This window comes from Mus caroli, chromosome 19 (genome assembly GCF_900094665.2).
Source record: "Mus caroli chromosome 19, CAROLI_EIJ_v1.1, whole genome shotgun sequence".
Taxonomy (NCBI): Eukaryota; Metazoa; Chordata; class Mammalia; order Rodentia; family Muridae; genus Mus; species Mus caroli.
The window spans coordinates 50,450,999-50,469,993 of NC_034588.1; the positions used below are offsets into that span (position 1 = coordinate 50,450,999).

At 36.6% G+C, this 18,995-nt stretch overlaps 1 protein-coding gene across 3 annotated transcripts in view; it reads left to right on the forward strand.

Annotated features, from left to right (window-relative positions):
* Positions 1-18,995, forward strand: part of Shoc2 (SHOC2 leucine rich repeat scaffold protein) — an 84,882-nt gene that overhangs the window by 1,835 nt on the left and 64,052 nt on the right. The window lies entirely within an intron of this gene.

An 18,995-nucleotide genomic window follows, 5' to 3' on the forward strand; every position in this document is an offset into this window, starting at 1 on the left:
TGTGGACTGCGTGGTACATTGGTCTGCAGCAGGATGGTTAATCTGGGAGTTTACGCCGGTGTAATCGCGTACACTCTTTGTGGATGTCAGAAGTTCTAGCATCTGCCCGGAAGGATTGCCGAATCAAAAACTTAGCTGTTTCAGAATCGAAGGGTAGACTTGTGCAAGCAAGTGTTTTTGTGTGTAAATCATCAGCCCTGACAAAGATGTTTGATTTTAAAGACCTGCATTTACTAGTACGCTCATTCCTTCAGTCACCCCTCCCTGGCATTGCCTTTGTCACTGTTCTTTGCTATGTATTTGAAGAAACTTAGAGGTTTAGCTATTCACAATTTGTAATGTTCACTAAGTCTACAAATTAAATTGCAACTATATTTGAATTCTTCAAATGTTTTTTATTTTTCCTATGAGAGTTAAAGATAAACTACCTAAATGCGTACGTTCGTCAGTCATTTACCACCGCGGGCTTAGGCTGCACACTCAAAACTTTCTCCGTGAGAAGTCTTCCAAACTTATTAAGACACAAAGTATTTTTATTTTAGTTTGAGTATGCATTTGCAAAGTAAAAGAGACCGAAATAAAGGGTTTTGTTTAAGGTTTCTACCTTTCAAAGGACTAAATGTAACTTAAAGGTAACATGATATGCCTGGCGTGGTGTGGTGGCGCACGCCTTTGATCCTAGCACTCGGGAGGCAGAGGCAGGCGGATTTCTGAGTTCGAGGCCAGCCTGGTTTACAAAGTGAGTTCCAGGACAGCCAGGGCTACACAGAGAAACCCTGTCCCGAAAAAACCAAAAAACAAACAAACAAACAAAAAGGTAGCATGAAATCACACTCTTGAAATGTCAGTTGGAAGTTAGTCTTGACCTCACTCTAGCCAAGTACATTTATCCCAGATGCTTGTTAAGTTTCTGAAGAAACTATATTTGTCACAGTTGGCATTTCCTTTATGATATTCTCGGTGTTTTTCTTTCATTATTCAGAAGATACATAAGTATTTTGAACCTGGATTACATTTTAGTTTGTTTTTCTTAGATGTCAGAAATTAGATTAGAACTGTTTTTGGTAATTGTAGCAAGTATAGATCAAAAGTCAGCATGTGAACTTCAAACCAGTCATAAATTTGAGGCACTTTATTTTTAAATAGGAACAGGAAAATTAGGATTTTTGATGTGCTTGTAGAAATTCATTTAACATATTATCACATTGGGTTGAGGGTGTAGCTCAGTAGAAGAGTATTTACATAACATGTACAATTCCCTGGGTTTGATTTTCCTACCCCTGCAATTGATCAATCAATCAATCAATCAATCAATAGCTGTTCTTTATGTGTCTCAGGACGATGGCTTCCCTCTTCTAGCTATAGCTCGTTATATTCTATATGACCTAACCTCAGGGTGGCTTCTGGCTGTTGCTGAGATGTGAGCGTGTTTATCCTTACGTGCATGAGGTTTTCCTTGCTTGTGTCCGTGCAGCACATGTGCACTTGACAGAGGCCAGGAGATGTCACACATCCAGGAACTGGACTTACATACGGTTGTGAGTGGCCATGTGTGCTGGGAATAAAACTCTGCTTCGATACAAGAGCAGCCATAATGTTCTTAAACTGCTGAGCCATCTTTCCAGCCTCAAATATATATAGTTTTCTATTATAAATATCAATTGTGGATAAAATTGGGCTGTTTTGTGCAAGTAATAATTTCATTCATACTTTTTAAATTTGCTGAATTATCAATATGTTTTGTATATTATGTTTCTGAAAGATTCTTGTTTTTAAAAAGGTAGTTCACATATAAAAGTACTCTTGGCATTTTAGATCAGAACAAGAACTAGGCCTCTTGTGTGTAGATGTAAGGGTATGGGTATTTGGAGGGTGAAGATGGAATGAAATAACATCTCTGAGGTCAGTTGCTATGTTCTTCATATGTCTTTCACGTATGAAGAAGCATAAAACCTTTGCTTTAACCAAGACAGAATTTAAACCAGAAAACAACCAAATAGTTCCCTTAGTGAGTTCTGAATTCTGTTGCTTAGACATGGTGTAAGACTTCTGGAATTTGTTTACAAAATTATCTAAATTAAGGGAGGGGATTTGGATACCCGGAAGTGTCAGTGTTTGTTTTTATTAGACTATTAGAGAGTTGGTAAATGTTTTCTTGTGAATGAATTGATTTGGCTGTATATTTTAGCAGAGTGATATGTAAAACGATACTTGAAATGAGTCGTGTAAATAATTAGGTTGGTAGGTAATCTTATTTAATGTTAGACTTAGCATATTCTGTGCATCAGATATTTTGTATGAGACAGTTTATAATTTAAGGCTAATGAACAAAACATGAACATAACCATGTGCTAGTTTTACCTTACTCTCAACTGCTGCGCCTTCGTAAGCATGCCACACCACATCAAAGCTGTGCCCTGTAGATCTTTTTACAAGGATTTTCTCTTAATGAACTAAACTCTCAATATTCTTATCTACTTGTCTAAACTTGACTTTTAAAATTTGCAGTTTCATAAGTTACGAGTATGCTTGAGCTTGGCATGTTGCATAGTATCTGAAATGTGCTTGTTAATCAGAACAGGGTGGAGAAAACATTTGTTAAGTCTGAAAAAGAATGCGTGTTCTAAAATAAGTACTTATTTTAAAGTAAAATAGTTTTTATTCAATGTATTCTCCTTGTCCCCAACTTTTTAGCAAGGCATTGTTAGTTCAGTGAAGCAAAGTTGGAACACATAAAAAGAATATTATAATTACAAAGCGGTCTTAAGCTTTTGAGATGATAACGTGTATTTCTTGAGTAAGTATGTAGTTCTCATTGTCAAGATTGAAAGAGAACTAATTAGATTTCATACTGCCTCATTACAACTTAGTCAGAAATGATAACACAAAGTAGCGCATTCTGAACAAGTCAGGGTTCATCTCTGGGGAAGAATGAACATTCTGCTTGCATCTAACCTATGGTTCAAAGGGTGAAGTCAGCCCATGTAGTATACCTGAGAGGCTTATGAATTGTTTTTGTGATGTCTTTATGACACTATGAATTTCTAATGTTTCAGTATATTACTTACCCTCCATTGCTATCCAGAAAGCCTACCATTTTAATGATATAATTTTATAGCTGATAAACTTTTTATTTGGGGCTGGGGAGATGGCACAACCTTATGTAGCCAAAGTTAGCCTCAAACTCTGAAGTAATAGGCTGACCTGCAACTGAACCCATCACCTCAGCTTCTGGAGTGTGGGATTTTATAGAGTGAGCTACCATACCTTCTTTTAATTTTTTTTTTTCACTAATGTTCTAGAAGTAATGATTAAATGACTTGTTCTGATACAAGTAGTTCCTAGAATTTGAAATTAACTTTATTTTGGGTTTTCTAGCTTGTAAGGTAAATGCTCCTTGTTTCCTGCTTTCCTTAAGTTATGGTTTGTTGTATGAATTGGACAAGCCATGCGTACACAATGTGACAAGTGCCATACCAGCTGAATCATAGCAAACTGGGATGAGTTAAGGCTGAGCCTGTCTGTGTAGCTGGCAGTGCTCGCTGGAGATATGCCCTGTGTGTGGAGGATATGCCCTGTGTGTGGTGGTTGAAAGTAGAAAAAGAACAAGGGTTAGGTAAGAGATCCATTTTGAAAATTATGAGGACTAGTTGTTTGGATTCCAGTAATATTTTTTTTCAAATCCTTAAAATTTATTTGAGGTGTTTGTGGGTGCAGGCAAATGGATATCACAGTGAAGCACATGTGTGAAGGGTACCTGCCCTAGTTGGTTCTCTCCTTGCATCAGATGGGTTCTTGGATGGAACTCAGACTCTGTGGTCTCACTGCACCAATCCATGTCTTTGGTATGCCATTCAAAATATTAAGCCTTACAGTAGATTTTCATTAAAGTTTATATTTTGGTGGTTATTTCTACACTTGATCTTAGCCAAAAGGCCGAGAAGCGATTTCTTGTGTACCTAATTCAATTTTGACTTTGGACTATAGTATAGATCTGTATTAATGTTAAGGGGTACTTAAATTATTACTTAAAATGTTTACCTAAGTAAATATTTTGATTAATATTTTAATGCAATACAAAGATATCACCCTAGTATGTGATAATTTTGAGGCTTACTGATTTTGTTCTTTAAATTTATATTTAAACTTTTTCTTTAGGCAATACATACAGAATGATATTTATATGCTTAGAACATGATTAAATTTAGTATGTAAATATTCCTTCTGAGTATTATAAAAACCTTACTTTTAATCTTGCTGGATACTGCTAGTTATTTTGGTGGCTCTGATTCTGTGGTCAGATCCTGATGGAGAGCTTTACACACTTTTACTGTGTGAACTTGAGGACCGAGTAGTTGCGTTGATTGAGATAGGATCTCCTTAGGTACTGTACACTGCCCTGGAATCAGCCATTTCCCTCCCAAGTACTGGGATTTATTTAGTAGCCTTAGCTACCATCTAGCAGCTAAGTAAGTTTTTATACAATCTTTCTTCCTCCTCCTTTTCCTTCTTCAGTCAAATAACATTTTTTTATAATATTCTTTTCTCCTTTTTTCTTTCTTCCTCCCTTTTTTCTCTTCTCTCTCTTTCTCTCTCTCTCCCTCCTTCCCTCCCTTCCTTCTTCCTTCCTTCCTTCTTTCCTTCCTTTCTTGTCTTTTCACAACAGAGTTTCTCTGTATAGTCCTGTCTTAGAACTTACTCCATAGAGCAGGCTGACTTTGAACTCAGAGATCCACCTGCCACTGCCCTGTTCAGTATTATTTCTTGAGGGGTATAGAGACACTTGCAGAAATTTTGGGCATTCTTTTTCTTTTTCTTTTTCTTTTTCTTTTTCTTTTTCTTTTTCTTTTTCTTTTTCTTTCCTTTTCTTTTCTTTCTTTTCTTTTCTTTTTCTTTTTTTAGATTTTTGTATTTCAGTAGCCATCTAAAATGATATATATTATATCTTATGTATCTCAAAGTCATTAGGAAACTAAGAATTTCTGATAGTATCTGCTTTAATACTACCCACGTCTCTTTCTGGGATGAACTTGAGGCCATAGTTTGATACGTCATTTGGAAGATTTTGATCTCTAGATTTAAAGAATCTATATTTTCTCTTTTGTTACACTCATCACTTTTGAAATGGTTTGCATGTGTCTTTTTGCTGAAATATAGGATATATATATGTTGAGTACTCACTGTCTTTATTGTTTTTTCAATGTATTAACACAGTGTTTTGACCTTGTAGATTTTAAGTTATTAATAATGCAGAGACCTACATAGATTGAATAGGCCATTAAAAAGGACAAAGAGAATTTTGCATATTCTTGTTCTCAAATACACAATTTCTAAATCCTTCGAAACCTCAGTCCTTAATTTAGGCCCTTTTTGCTCTCATGTAATATACAATTAAAATAAATACCAAATGGTAAAAAGGCTGAATTAATTCCTATAGGTTGTAAGAGAGTTGACAATGAGAGCCTGGGAAGCTATGTGTAAAACAGTTGGAAGCTGGGTGTGATGGCTGTAATCCCAACCATTAATTGTCCTGAGTTCCCGGCCAGTCTGTGCTTTAGAGACCCTGTCTCAAAACAAATAGAAATGACAGTTGGAAGACAATTTTAAAAAGATAGTATTTATAGTAGCTTAATTAGTAAGCATGTTGAATCTCATAGTCTAATTCCACAAAGAAGTCAACTGGTGTAATTTGTTAACGATTACAAAATGTTTATTTCAGAAAGATTTCCAACCTGAATGATATGGTTTAAAGCTTTTAGTGTTAAGCTGTTGTTAGTAGGAAATTTTGCTTAATGAGGTTAAACATCACAGGCATCAAGGAGCATTTAGTGGACAAAATAAATGGAAACAAACCTGAAAGTATTGGAATAGTATGATGATATAGTACTACCGTAACATTTTCAAAGGTGGGGTTTGATATTTCACCTCACCTCGAGTTGTTTGGTTAGCTGTACAATATGTGAAATTTTGTAGCATGCTTTTCTTGATCACTGTTGTTTGAAAGTGTAACCTGCTTTAGTGACAAAGTGGCCAAAGTGTTGTTAACTGGGAGTAAGTTTTATTTTTCTTGTCATCTTCAGTCATCTGGACTGGGAAATTTAGGTTCAGTATGACATTTCTTTCTTTACCACAATTTGGAGCTGTATAAGAGATTGGCTGACCTGGTGGAGAGAGTATTGAGTTGTGAAGCTTTAGCTTGTATACATTTGGGATAGAAGGTTTAACATTTCACTCAGAGCTTTTATTTCTAGTTCAAATATTTGCACTTATATCTTAACAATAAGGTATCTTAACTTCTGTGACTATATATGTTTTTGTTGTTATGACAAATACCGGCTTATCTCCATGTGTTAGTCATAGTTCCAAATTCATAGAAGTGAGGTGCTTATATGCTAGGCAGCTTAAAAGAGTACATTTTATGATTTAACCCTGAAGACATTTATTTCTGTGCTTTGGGAGTAGTGTTTTGAAATTCTTAATACTAGAAATATGGCCTCAATTCAGAACACCCACTAAACACCAGTGGGAACTTAGCATACTAAATGACTTGCAGTGCTGCAGTATTTTAAAGTTTTCATCTTTCTGTTATATAATAGTTTATACTAGAACATGCAGAACATGGGTTAACAACAGAGTATATAATAATCCGACTATATAAGACTACCAAGTTTTGTTTTTGAATACTAAAGACCTAAATGATCAAAAATGATCAGTGAAAATTTGCAAAAAAATGGATGGTAGATGTATTATTATGCATGAAATATAAAAATTATTTTGGGGCTTGAGAAAAAATTACCTTTTAAAAATAGGGTCACTATTTTCAAAACAGTTTAAATTTCTTGCTAAGCCAGGTGCAGCAGGTTGGCTTATGCCTTTACTGCCAGTACTTGGAAGGTGAGTCAGAGAAGGCTGCTAGTCCAGTGTCATCTTTACCATCACAGTAAATTCAAGGCCAATGGGCCCTGTCTCAAAAAGTTTTTTCTCTCTTTTTTTTTTTTCTTTTTCTTTTTAACCAAGGTAATTTTGGTAACTGCAATGTAAATATTTTCACAGTGTTGTGTACAGTACTTAAAAAATTCAGTGAGCAATTTCCATTTTACTTTAATTTTTTAAAAGTATCTGTATGTGACATGTGCTTGTGAGTGTGTATAAGATAAACGAAGACCTGAGGTTGAAGTGAGGTGTTTTTCCTCTCTACACCTTATTTTTTGAGATAGCATCTCTCACTGAATCTGGAACCTAGCAGTTCAACTCTGCTGGCTGGCCCATTGTTTTCCTCCCAGTGCTGGGATATCAGACATACTCCTCCCTTTTACTAGAGTGCGATGGATCTCAACTGAGGTCTTCTTGCGTGCAAAGCAAGCACTTGATCCTCTTCCTCCCCTGTGATCTAATCCAAAGCCCACTTACTTTCCAAAGGCTCCATCCCTAAAGACATCTGACCATTGTGGATTCAGCACAAGCCACAGCAGCAGGAGGTCATTTCCTAGTGGGGTGGGGGTTGGGTAGGGTGTTTACACTTAGAAGGTAGCATATCCAGTTGGGAATTGTATGGTTCTATTTAACGTGTTAAATTATAAAGTTTGTAAATGTCTGCTGCCTTTGAGTGTTCTGAGTATCTTGATGAGAGAAATTCCTTTAACCTTGTTAAGTTAGTCATGGGGTTTGGATGTTTCTTTTTGATCTTATATGAGCGGTTTTGCTTTGCAGTATTTGAAAGTACACAGATATTTTTCAAATCTAAAAGATGTCGTGTATGTTATATTAACTATTGGGCTGGAGAAAGCTCAACAGTTCAGACCACACTGGCTTGGTTTGATTCTCAGCTACCTCATGATAGTTCACAGCCATCATTAACTTCAGTGCCAAGGGCTCCTACACCCTGGGCACCAGGCATGTAGATGGTGCACATACATATGGCAAACGTGTGTGTGTGTGTGTGTGTGTGTGTGTGTGTGTGACTTTTTTAAAAGAAAAGTTATATTAAAGCCATACTGTTAAGATAGAGGCAAATAAAGTAGTTGAACATACAAATCTTTTAAAGTCTCAAAAGTGTACTATAAAAATGACTGAGAGGCCATGTTTATAACCATGGGGTATTATCTATGTTATATACTTTGAAGACCCAATGCTCTGACCTTGCTGTTGATGATACTTAATACTTTTGGGAGGAATTTACACAGTCATTGACAAAGTGAAGGGCTGTGGGTTTATGCATATACAAATGAAACACTAATTGTAATTTAATAGCTTAGAAGTCCTGAAAGATCTATTGGATATTATAGGGACCTTAACATGTGTAATAAAATATGACTACAGTTTATTTCTCTTGTTTTACATTCATCTACCCTCTGGGTTCTTGGTTGGTCTATGAATTAAATATACATAGTCAGATTAACAAGAGAAAAAAAACAAATTACATGTTAAAACAGACCAGATGATTATATCTTTGTGTGTGGAATATATGTAAAATATAGAAAGGAAAAGAAGTTGTGGGTTTCTGGAGGTGGTAGGGAATTGTGTTGTAGGTCTGTGAACAGAGGGATTGTATTGCAATAATGACAGCCTTGTTAGTAAGTACAGCCAGGTACTAGTTACATGAGACCGGGCTTGGGCTCTAACAGGGTTAGAAAGCTTGTTCAGCGTGCACAAAGCAGTTAGTTCAGTCTCCAGCACGCCAAATAAATGAGCATTTCTTCCTGATACTGATAACTTGTCAGTCCTCAGGGGAATCTGATGAAAATATGCCAGTGGAAATTTATTTTGGGTGGCAAACACTAGTCTCTAAAAGTTACGTTTGGGTCATGTGTTCTAAGCCCACTAGATAGCCAATATTTTAAACTTACTTTCAGTTCATACAGAGAAATTTGGGGAATACTTAGGTTGTCTCGGCAAGAAAGAGTTTGAACAGTATTTATAAGTAAGTCTCTTTTTTTGTAGTGTTTCTATGGTATAAAGACATCTTAGATAATGTTTGATCAAAGTGTTTGATGTTGAGAGTCTGCCGGGGAATTTCACCGTTTATGTTATGTACGTGGTGAATTAGAGTCGTCCAAGAGAGCTGTGGTCCCAAATGAAGGTTTATGCTGTGGGTTGTCAAATAGGAATTTTCAGCTCTTTGTTTTAAATCTGCGTGTCTGCAATCTAAGTTAATATATAAAGTAATAAAAATTTCCTGGTAAAACTTACACATATTTATAGTAATATGAAATAAATCAATGCTGTCTCTATGCCTGCCAAACTATTAGTATTTTATCTTGCTTTCTTAACAAGGAGTGGGGGAAAAGTAAATTTGAAGGTAATGCATATATGTCCTCTTGACATGATTCTAATTAGTATGGACACGTAGGAGAAGCATTCACAGACAGGAATTCTTGTAAACCCCTGTGCAAATGAACCCCATCTCAGGTTCACTTAGCTGTAAAGAAGCATTCCTCAGTCCTCTTGAACACCACGGTGCTTTTTAAAGCACACCACCATTATCACAGACTTTCTCGTTCCTTAGACTACTATGGCTTTTTGATTTGGAAGATTCTTTTTTTTTAAACTCTTTACCTCGAAAAATAGTTCTGTGTCATTTGGAATCATGAGTTGTTTATTTTTATCCACAAGTTACTTAAAAGAATAAATAACTTTTCAGATCTTCATAACAGTAACAAAAAATTTCACCTGCCATCTTGCCACGTTTCAGATATAAAAACCTGAGTGAAAGAGAGTTGCTTTAAGTAGTTTATAGAAAAACATAAGATAAGGGTTTGTGTTGTTTATTCAACCACATCCAACAGATTAATTGATTTATGCATATTTATTCCAAGTAAATCTATATCTTGTGTTGTGACGCACTTCATATGAAAGTGCTTCTTTATGTAAGGAGTGAGATGTGTAGTGTGGGATGTAAAGCATAGCAAAGCCACGTGTGGGGGTGCACACCTATGGTACATATCTGCACTCCTAACACTTTAGAGATTGGGGGAGCAGGATCATGCATAAGATAGCCTGCCTGGGTTACATAGCAAATTCCAAGTTATTCTGGGAGGATATATAAAAGGCCTTGTTCTAAAAGACCCACACAGAAAATCACCACCACCATCAACAAAAATCACAAAGCTTAAGTTGCATATTATTCAATAGATACAGCTACTGTAAGTAGTGTTGTAACTCCTGGCATATCACTGAGGAAGGTAGGTCGCTTCTTACTTACTCATTACTTTAAAAAGATGACTCTTACCTGAGAAGGATAATACAGGGTGCTCAGTGTTCTGACAGGGGGTTCTTATTGTTATTATTATCATCATTACTTTATTAGTGTTTGAGTAAAGGTCTCACTAGGTAGTCCTGGCTGTCTTGAGACTCACTATTGTAGACTAGCTGGCCTTGAACTCAACAGAAATCTTTCTGTCACTGCCTTCCAAGACCTGGGATTAAAGGTGTAGCCCCCTAAACTGATTTTTGTTCTTTGTTTGTTTGTTTGTTTGTTTGTTTGTTTTAAGTGGGAGGACAGAAGAAAATGACAGAAGGGACGGAGAGGCTTTTCAATAATTAGGATGTGCAGAGAGTTTGCTTAGTGAAGAACTGTTTCCAGCAGAAGAAATAATATGTGCAAGGTATTAGTTCCAAGAGATGGTGAGCTTCAGTGTGGTCTGTGAAAGATGCTCACATGACCAGTGTCAAGTGGGAAACACACATGACCAGTGTCAAGTGGGAAACACTAGGGTTGTGGCAAAAGTGAGCAAGGGCCAGATCATAAAAGGATTGCAAATTACTGCTAAATTTCTCAGGTTTATCTTGAGGGCTGTCTCTAATTGTTTTTCTTTGCAGTGACCTGTTAGGTTTGAGTATTTGAAAGAACATTAATTACAGTGATTATGTTAAGAACAGAGTGGGGGGTGGACATGGTGAGGCAGTGAAGAAAGCCATTATAGGAGAGAATTGCTTATACCTGATTGTGAGTAGGATTAGAGTTACATTGTGGGCAGTGGCTTTGGGAATACATAGAGGTTGATAAAGTCAGAAGTTTTTTGAGAAGAATTAATAGGATTTGGTAATTGTGGAGATGAGGGAATTGAGAGAGAGAAGAAATCATAATGGTTCAGGATTCCTGGCTCCCTCCTCCTTTTTTGGAGGGTGGTTAGGGGTTGATTTCTGCTTAAATGTTCTCTCTCAGGAGACCTTCCTGATGTCCCTTCTTTGAGGCCTCTGTATGCTGATGCTGATGGATACATTGTTGCATTGCTTTATCTGTCTATAAGTGTATAGGCAAGTACTGTGCATTTACCTCAACCGTAATATATAAAGAATAAGGCAATAAATATTAGCTGAATGAAGATTGTTTTAGCTTGAACTTTTTATTGCCGTGAAGAGACCACAGGCACAACAGCTCTTATAAGGAAAAACCTTTAATTGGGGCTGTCTTACAGTTTTGGAGGTTTAGTTCATTATCATTATGGTGGGAAGCATGGCAGTGACCAGGCAGACTTAGTGCTGGAGGAGCAGAGAATTTACATCTTGATCCACAGTGACACACTGCCTCTAACAAGGCCACACCTATTCCAACAGGGCCATACCTCTTAATAGTGCCACTCCTTATGGACCAACCATTCGAAAACATGAGTGTATGGGGGCCATACCTATTCAAATGACCACAAAGGTATAATTGTTGATTAAAATTTTAATGTTTAAATTGTCTTCTAAACTGTTAATGTCTCCAAACATATTTGTCCACTTACGAATTAAGTCATTTTTTGACTTTTAAAAACTACTTGTAGAAACAATGTATATAACTGACTTGAAGTATTAGATAAATTATTTAATTCAATAAAATTCCTATAGACTTTAGTATATTGACTTCTATTATACATTCAGGCTTTCTTTCTACGTTTTCTTTGTCAATTTAAACCTCAACATAGCCAACCTTCAGAATGTAACCTAAGCATAAAGCCTTATCTGTTCCTGTTCCAGCTTCCAAATAACTGAGACACAGACATGAAGCTTATTAATAAGCTGTAGGCTTAGGCTGGGCAGGTTCTGAGCTATTCTAACCCCTAAGACTGTTAATACCAGACAAATGTCCTGTTACTTGCCAGTCTGGTCTTGCCTGGCTCCCTCTGGTCCCTGTGTATTCTCATGTCTGCTCTCTCATCTCAACCTCATGGTGAATCTTCCTGGTCTCTCGGTGTGTTCTCTTGACCTCTTTTCCTCATGGTCCTTTTCCTACTTCTTTCCAGAAGTCCAGCCTTCTGATTTTCTCTACCCAGCTAATTGGCTGATGAACCCTTTATTGACCAATTAGAAGGTGATGAAGAAGAATGTTTACAAAACACCAAGACAGGTGATGCTTCATAAAAATAAAATATTAGAGTCCTGACTTGCACTCAACTCTCAAATCAGCATTTGAATAATATAAGGATAATCTTTACACAGGGCACAGAAACATTACTCCAACACAGCTGGTATTAGATTATTTGTGGTTTAGAAATTTAAAAAGAACTGTTGATCATTGTAACATATTTAATAAATGTTCATATAGACATAAAAGCAAAAATCATTCTTAATTGAAGGATAATATCACTAACATTTGATGGATGTTTTCCTACACTTAAAATTTCACATATATTTGCGAATGATTAAAACAGAAATCCCAAATGAGAATGCTTACAACATGTATGCAAGACAGAGTATTAACATACCTGTCATGCAAAAAATCCTGATAAACATTTTGTAATGAAGCAGCCCCATATAAATGAAGACCTTCGGGTCTGTGGAAACGGCTCAGTAGTTGACAGTAATTGCTGTTTTCCAGAGGATCCAAATTCAATTCTCAGCGTCCTTGACAGTCAGCTCACAGACATTGTAACTCCAAATCTAGAGGATCTGACACCCTCTTCTGGCCTCTGCAGGCACCCACACATCTATGGTATACATTCATGCAGACATTTAAATGGGAAAAAAAAAAATCTAAAAGGAAAACTAGGGGCTCTAACTTTGAGTTCTCATAGGAGACCAGGCACATTCTATAGACCTGCATGAACACAGACAAACTATAGGATGTAGTCAGAGACCACTCAGGACAGCTTTTTGTGTCAATTGATTATTGTCACTGAGAGATATGGATCCAAAAAACCCCAAGTATTTTGATGTTTTTAACGAAAAGAAAGTCTAGGTTTTTATGTAAAGCTCTGTGATTAAACTGTGGTGATTTCAGGAAAATTAAAACGACATATGTGTTAAGCAAAATGTATCTATTAGACACATTTTTTCTGAATATTACAAAAGTAGGAGAATGAAAAGATCTGCCCATTAATAATGTAGATTAAAATAGCACTTTTTCAGGTTGATGATAATAAATAATTTAAAGAATAGGAATACAAATTAATGGGGGCTTTTTGAAGAAAGACAAAATGCCACGTATAAAAAGTTTTAAAAATGCATACTGGTTCTTAGTTCAACTTTCAGCCATGTGACTTAGAGTTTCAATGAGGGCAGGTTTATGGTCAGTGATGGCATTACCTGTCCTGGTAAGAATATATTTTTACTATAAATAAATAAAGTTACAGGAAACAGCCTATGCATGGGTTGATACAGGAATAAACTGATGTAACCATTCCACAAGTCATAGCAATAAGAGAGGATAAAGCATAATCTATATGAACTGGTTCCAGAGTTTACTGTTATCATCCATATGTGAAATTCTAATGTGTCATACATTTGTAATATCTATGATATAGACGTTATGTGGTGTCTATATAATATTCCAGTGGATTGTACTGTTTTAATATCTTTTTAAAATTTTATTTTATTTTTATTTATATGAGTACACTTAAGCTGTCTTCAGACACCCCAGAAGAGGGCATTGGATCCCATTACAGATGGTTGTGAGCCATCATGTGGTTGCTGGGATTTGAACTCTGGTCCTCTGGAAGAGCAGTCAGTGCTCTTACCCCCGAGCCATCCCCAGCCCCCCGTTTTAATATCTTAAATTTCCAGTGTTTTGGGTTTTTTTTTTGCACATCATAGTAATAAGTTCCTTTTAACACAGTAACACATTAAATACTCAGCTTTTGTAGTTTGAAGAAATATATTTGCATCTGAGAATTGGTATTTATATGATGGGTGAAATACAGAAATACACTTTTGTGCATGGTGGTCAGAAAAAACTACAAGACAGCGCGGTGCACAGCAGCGGATTCCTTAGAGCTTCTAAAGGCACTTTACAAGATTTTTATTGCGTCAATACATAGTTACTGCATAACATTCAAAGGAAGAAATGCGAAATCTCTCCTATTCAGAAATTTCTGCTTAGTTTTAGTTTCTTTTAAAGTCTAAATTAAAAAAATGTATTTATGTGTATGGGTGTTTTACCAACATGTATGTGTGTGCACCATGTGTATGCTGGGTGCCCATGGAGGCCTAAGGAGGGTATTGGATCTCCTGGAACGGAAGTTGTAGGTGGCTAAGGGTGCTGGGAGTTGAGACAGGTCTTTCAGAAGAGCAACAGGTACTCTTAACCACTGAGCCATCTCTTCAGCCTCCGTTTTATTTATTCTTTGATAATTTCACATGTGACTACAATGATTTTAGACATCTCCTCAACAAATCTTCCTGGACTCTCGTGATATTTTCTCCTAATTTCATGTTTTGTTATTTCTCTTTCTTTTTTTGCAACTTACTGAATTTAGTTAGTGATGCCTAAATATGCAGGGCATAGGGCAGCATCCACTGGGGCGTGGCAACTACTGTGGGCTGGTTATACTGCTGAAGAAGATGGACTGTCTACTCCAGCAGTCATCAGCTGCCAATAGCGCCTCCAGTAGGTGAAGGGCTTCCTGAACAGTTTTGCTAGTGCTGGACTATTGACTGGTTATGCCTTGTGCAGGTCTTTTTCTAACAATCATAAGCTACTGTAATTTCTTGAGTAAGACATCCTGTTAGGTCTTAGAAAACAGTTTTGTAGCAGTCTTCCCTATGTCTTTCACACCCTCTTCTGTGGGGGGAGCCGTGTTTGGGAGGAGGTGCAATTTAGGGCTGAGTACGCCACAGACACTTACTCTGTGCAGTTTGGCCGGTTGTGATTCTCTACACTAACTACCTTGTGCTGCATAAAAACCTTCTCCGATGAAGGGTGAGAACTGCACTAGTTTGGAAATAAGGATAAGGATCGAAATGGCAGTTTAGTACTATGTCCCCGGATAAAACAGTAATTGTAGGGTTTGTGCTTCTTGATGAGGTACACAGTTCTAGGTATGACTTCCTTCCAGTACAGTGGGCCTGAAGCTTGTTTTAAAAAATCTCTTGGTTACTTCTGTAGCATTCATGACACCGTTGCATTCATGAGCAGGCTGGTTAAGATAGCTCACAGGATTTTTCAGCAGGGTATGAGTTGGTAGTTTTTTTTCTTCCAGTAGCCAGCATATTCTAGCACTGAGAAAACTATCTAGCAGGGAGGAGGCTTTCAGACCAGTTTGATTCTCTATATGCTGTAATCAAGCTCATATGATGTCTTACCATCAAGTTTTAGTGGGTGACCAAGAGCAATCGCGATTACCTGCGTCGTTTTGGGGATGATCTCTAGGGCCCTCTCCCTGGCTAACAACACTATGACAGCAGGCTTTTTGTTTACTAACCTATAGCTTTTGGAAGGGGCATTTTTCCTGCATGGTTCCAATTAACCAGGTAAATATATATTTTTGGCTTATAAAGTAGTTGGTTTCCTTATACTTTTTCAATCATCTTAAAATGAACATATTAAACTTATCTATATTATGGCATCTTTTATAATAGAATATATTATTGATAGAGATAAACTGTGACAAGTATGTCTAAAGGTACAAAGCAGTTTAGCATAAATATGTGAACATTATATCAGTCCCTTTATCCTACTTTTTGTTGATCATTCAACATAGACAGAGATTGTAGCATTTACATTGTATTTGGTAGTGACAGCTTTTTAATACCCTTGAGATCTTGCTCACAGCTTTCTTTTGCCTTGGCTGCTGCTTGGCTGAACTCTCAAGGTTAGCTCATAAGAACAGTTTGAATTTTTCATATTTGCTAGTTTTTACATATTTGTTAGTTTTTAACTGCTTTTAATCATGAACTATAGTTAGTCTGGATAAAATTTCTTGGGGCACACTTTCTTCCTTGAAGTGTTTGTAGGTATTTTTGTATTAATTTTTTATCACTAATTACTCTTTCCTTTGTGTGTTTATGCACTTTAGATGTGTACGAACTGTTCTTAGTCTGAAGTTTTGGCAGTGTAGTCAAGCTTTTCTCCAGTTTATTTTCTGAGCACCACGTAGGAATCTGATAATTCATTTTTGAGCACTGTCTGCAGTTAGTGTCAGGTCACAAGGTTTAAAGGCTCAGAGCTGAATTATTGCCTCCACTTTCATCACCCAGACTTCTAGCCAACTAGCTGTAAACTTCATCTTTAAGTAAACGAATCTCTGGAAGGGTTAATAGAACTTGTTTTGATTACTGGTTTAGTATAAAGGATATACAGCCTAGAAAGTTAAATGGAAGAGATATATTAGACAATATGAGGAAAACAGTGTGAATGTTTATTCCTTTATAGCACCTTGGTATATTCACCAAAACAGAAATTCTGCAAGCCCTGACCTTTGCATGATAAAACTCTCAAAGGAGCTTTAATTTGCATTTCCCACATTGCTAAGGATATTTAACGTTTTTAAAGATACCCATTTTTATTGTTTCTCTTGAGAATTCTGTTCAGACCCATTGCCCATTTTTTTGATTGGGTAGTTAATATTTATTTATTTTTAAACCTTTTGATTGACTCTTTGTGAGTTTCACATCATGCAGCCCAATCCCACTCATCTCTCCATCCCTTCATACTCACCCTCTCCCCTCGCAACGGCCATTCAGAGTAAAATAAAAATAAATAAATAAAACAAAGCATGAGAAACATCTTGTCTTGGGAGCTGTAATGTCTGTCCTACTGCACACCTTGTTGTTGACGTCTTTGTTGTGGGCATCTTTAATTGCAATGAGCAATTTATTTTCCTGATTAGCTTTTGAAGATCTCTGTATATTCTGGATGTTAATCCTCCATCAGTTTAGAGCTGGTAAGAACTCCCCTCTGTGGGCTTCCTCTTTACTTGATTGATTGTTCTTTGCTGTACAGAAAGAAGCATTTTAGTTTTAAGAAGTCCCAACTATTGCCTTAATTCCTGAGCGAGTGGAATCCCAGTCAGAAAATCCTTTCTTGCACCTATATTTTGTCAGGTACTGCATGCTTTTTCTTCCATCACTTTCAGACTTTCAGATTTCGCATTGAGGTCTTTGATCTGCTTGGAATTGATTTTTGTGTAGAGTGATATGGATCTAATTTTATTCTGCCACATGTGATATGCAGATTTTCCATCACCATTTGTTGAAGATGTTGTCTTCCTCCAGTGTATATTTTTGGCATCTTTATCGAATATGAGATGGTTATTATATGTACTCACTTTTGGGTTTTCTATTTTATTCCATGGACTGATATGTCTCTGTCTGAGCCACTTTCATGCTGTTTTTATTACTATAGCTCTGTGATAACTTGAAATTTGGTATAGCAATCACTGTCATCCCCATTCCCCAAGATTGTTTTGGCTATTTGGGGTCTTTTGTGATCCCATGTAAATTTTAGGATTTCTCTTTTTCTACTTTTGAAGAGTGGTAATATCCCATGTATGTAGTAAACTTTTATAATGTAACCCTCATGATTTCGAAGGAGATTTTTGTTGGCTTCTATGAAATCTGTAGATAGCTTTTGATAGGATGGCTGTTTCTCTGATTTCTATGGGCATATGAGCATGGGAGGTCGTTCCATCTTCTAGTGTCTTTCTCAATTTCTTTCTTTGACTTAATATTTTCAGTGTAGAGCTCTTTCTCTTTTTAGTTAGGTTTATTCATAATATTGTAAATGGGAGTGTTTCCTCCCCAACTACCCTTTGGTCCTGGTGTTTGATCACAGCAGCAGTAATGCTGTCTACGACAATGTTGTATTCTGCCACTTTGTTGAAAGTATTGATCTCCTTTTTGTTTGCTTTGAGTCTCTATATAGCCCTGACTCTTTTGGAACTTATGTAGAACAGGCTGGCCTAGAACTCACAGATTCTCCTGCCTATGTATCCTGAGTGCTGGGATTAAAGGTGTACAGCACCATGCCCGTGAGTATTGATCATTTATAGAATTTTTCTGGTATAAATTTTGGGCTATTTTATGTATCATCATCTGCAAATAGGAATAATTTGACTTCTTTTCCTACTTGTATCCCTTTAACTTTCTTCTCTTATACCAGGTGGACTATATACTAAAAGGCAGGGGAAGAGCGGCCAGCTGTATTTTGTTCCTGCTTTGCATGGGATTTCTTTGGGCTTTTCTTAGTTTAGTATAGCAATGGCTTCGGTTTGTTGTATGGAGTCTTTAACGAGCTGAGGTGTGTTCTCTCTAGTTTTCCTTTTTACTGTTTTTATCATGATGATGTTCATTTCCCACTGTGATCAGGCAGCCTGTGGGCATGGGTGTGGAAGGAACATGAATGTTTGTTTCACCAGTGGCTCTCCTCTGAAGGCAGTGGCTTCCTTTCTGCTAGCAGCAATCTACTGCCATTAATCTATGCGCTCATTAATCTATGCACTCAGAACTCTGGGTCTGCTTCATACTTCTATTCAGATTCCTTTCTTTGAAAGTTGTTTCTAAAACATCTCGTGAAACATTCCCATTTTCTGTTATTTTGTTTATTTTAAGCCAGTGGTTTTCAACTATATCAAACCTAATATCCCATGTATGTAGTATACTTTTAAAATGTAACCCTCATAATTTAAAAAAATCAATAAAATAGACCAATTAATTGACAAGTGAAATAAAATTTATTTTGTTTGTCAGCATGGTTGTTTTGACAGCATATCAAGGAACAATGAAACATGTGGTATCTGTTTTTCATGCTAATATGAGAATGCTCAGGCCCAACACTAGGAAATAGTGAAGAACCAAAC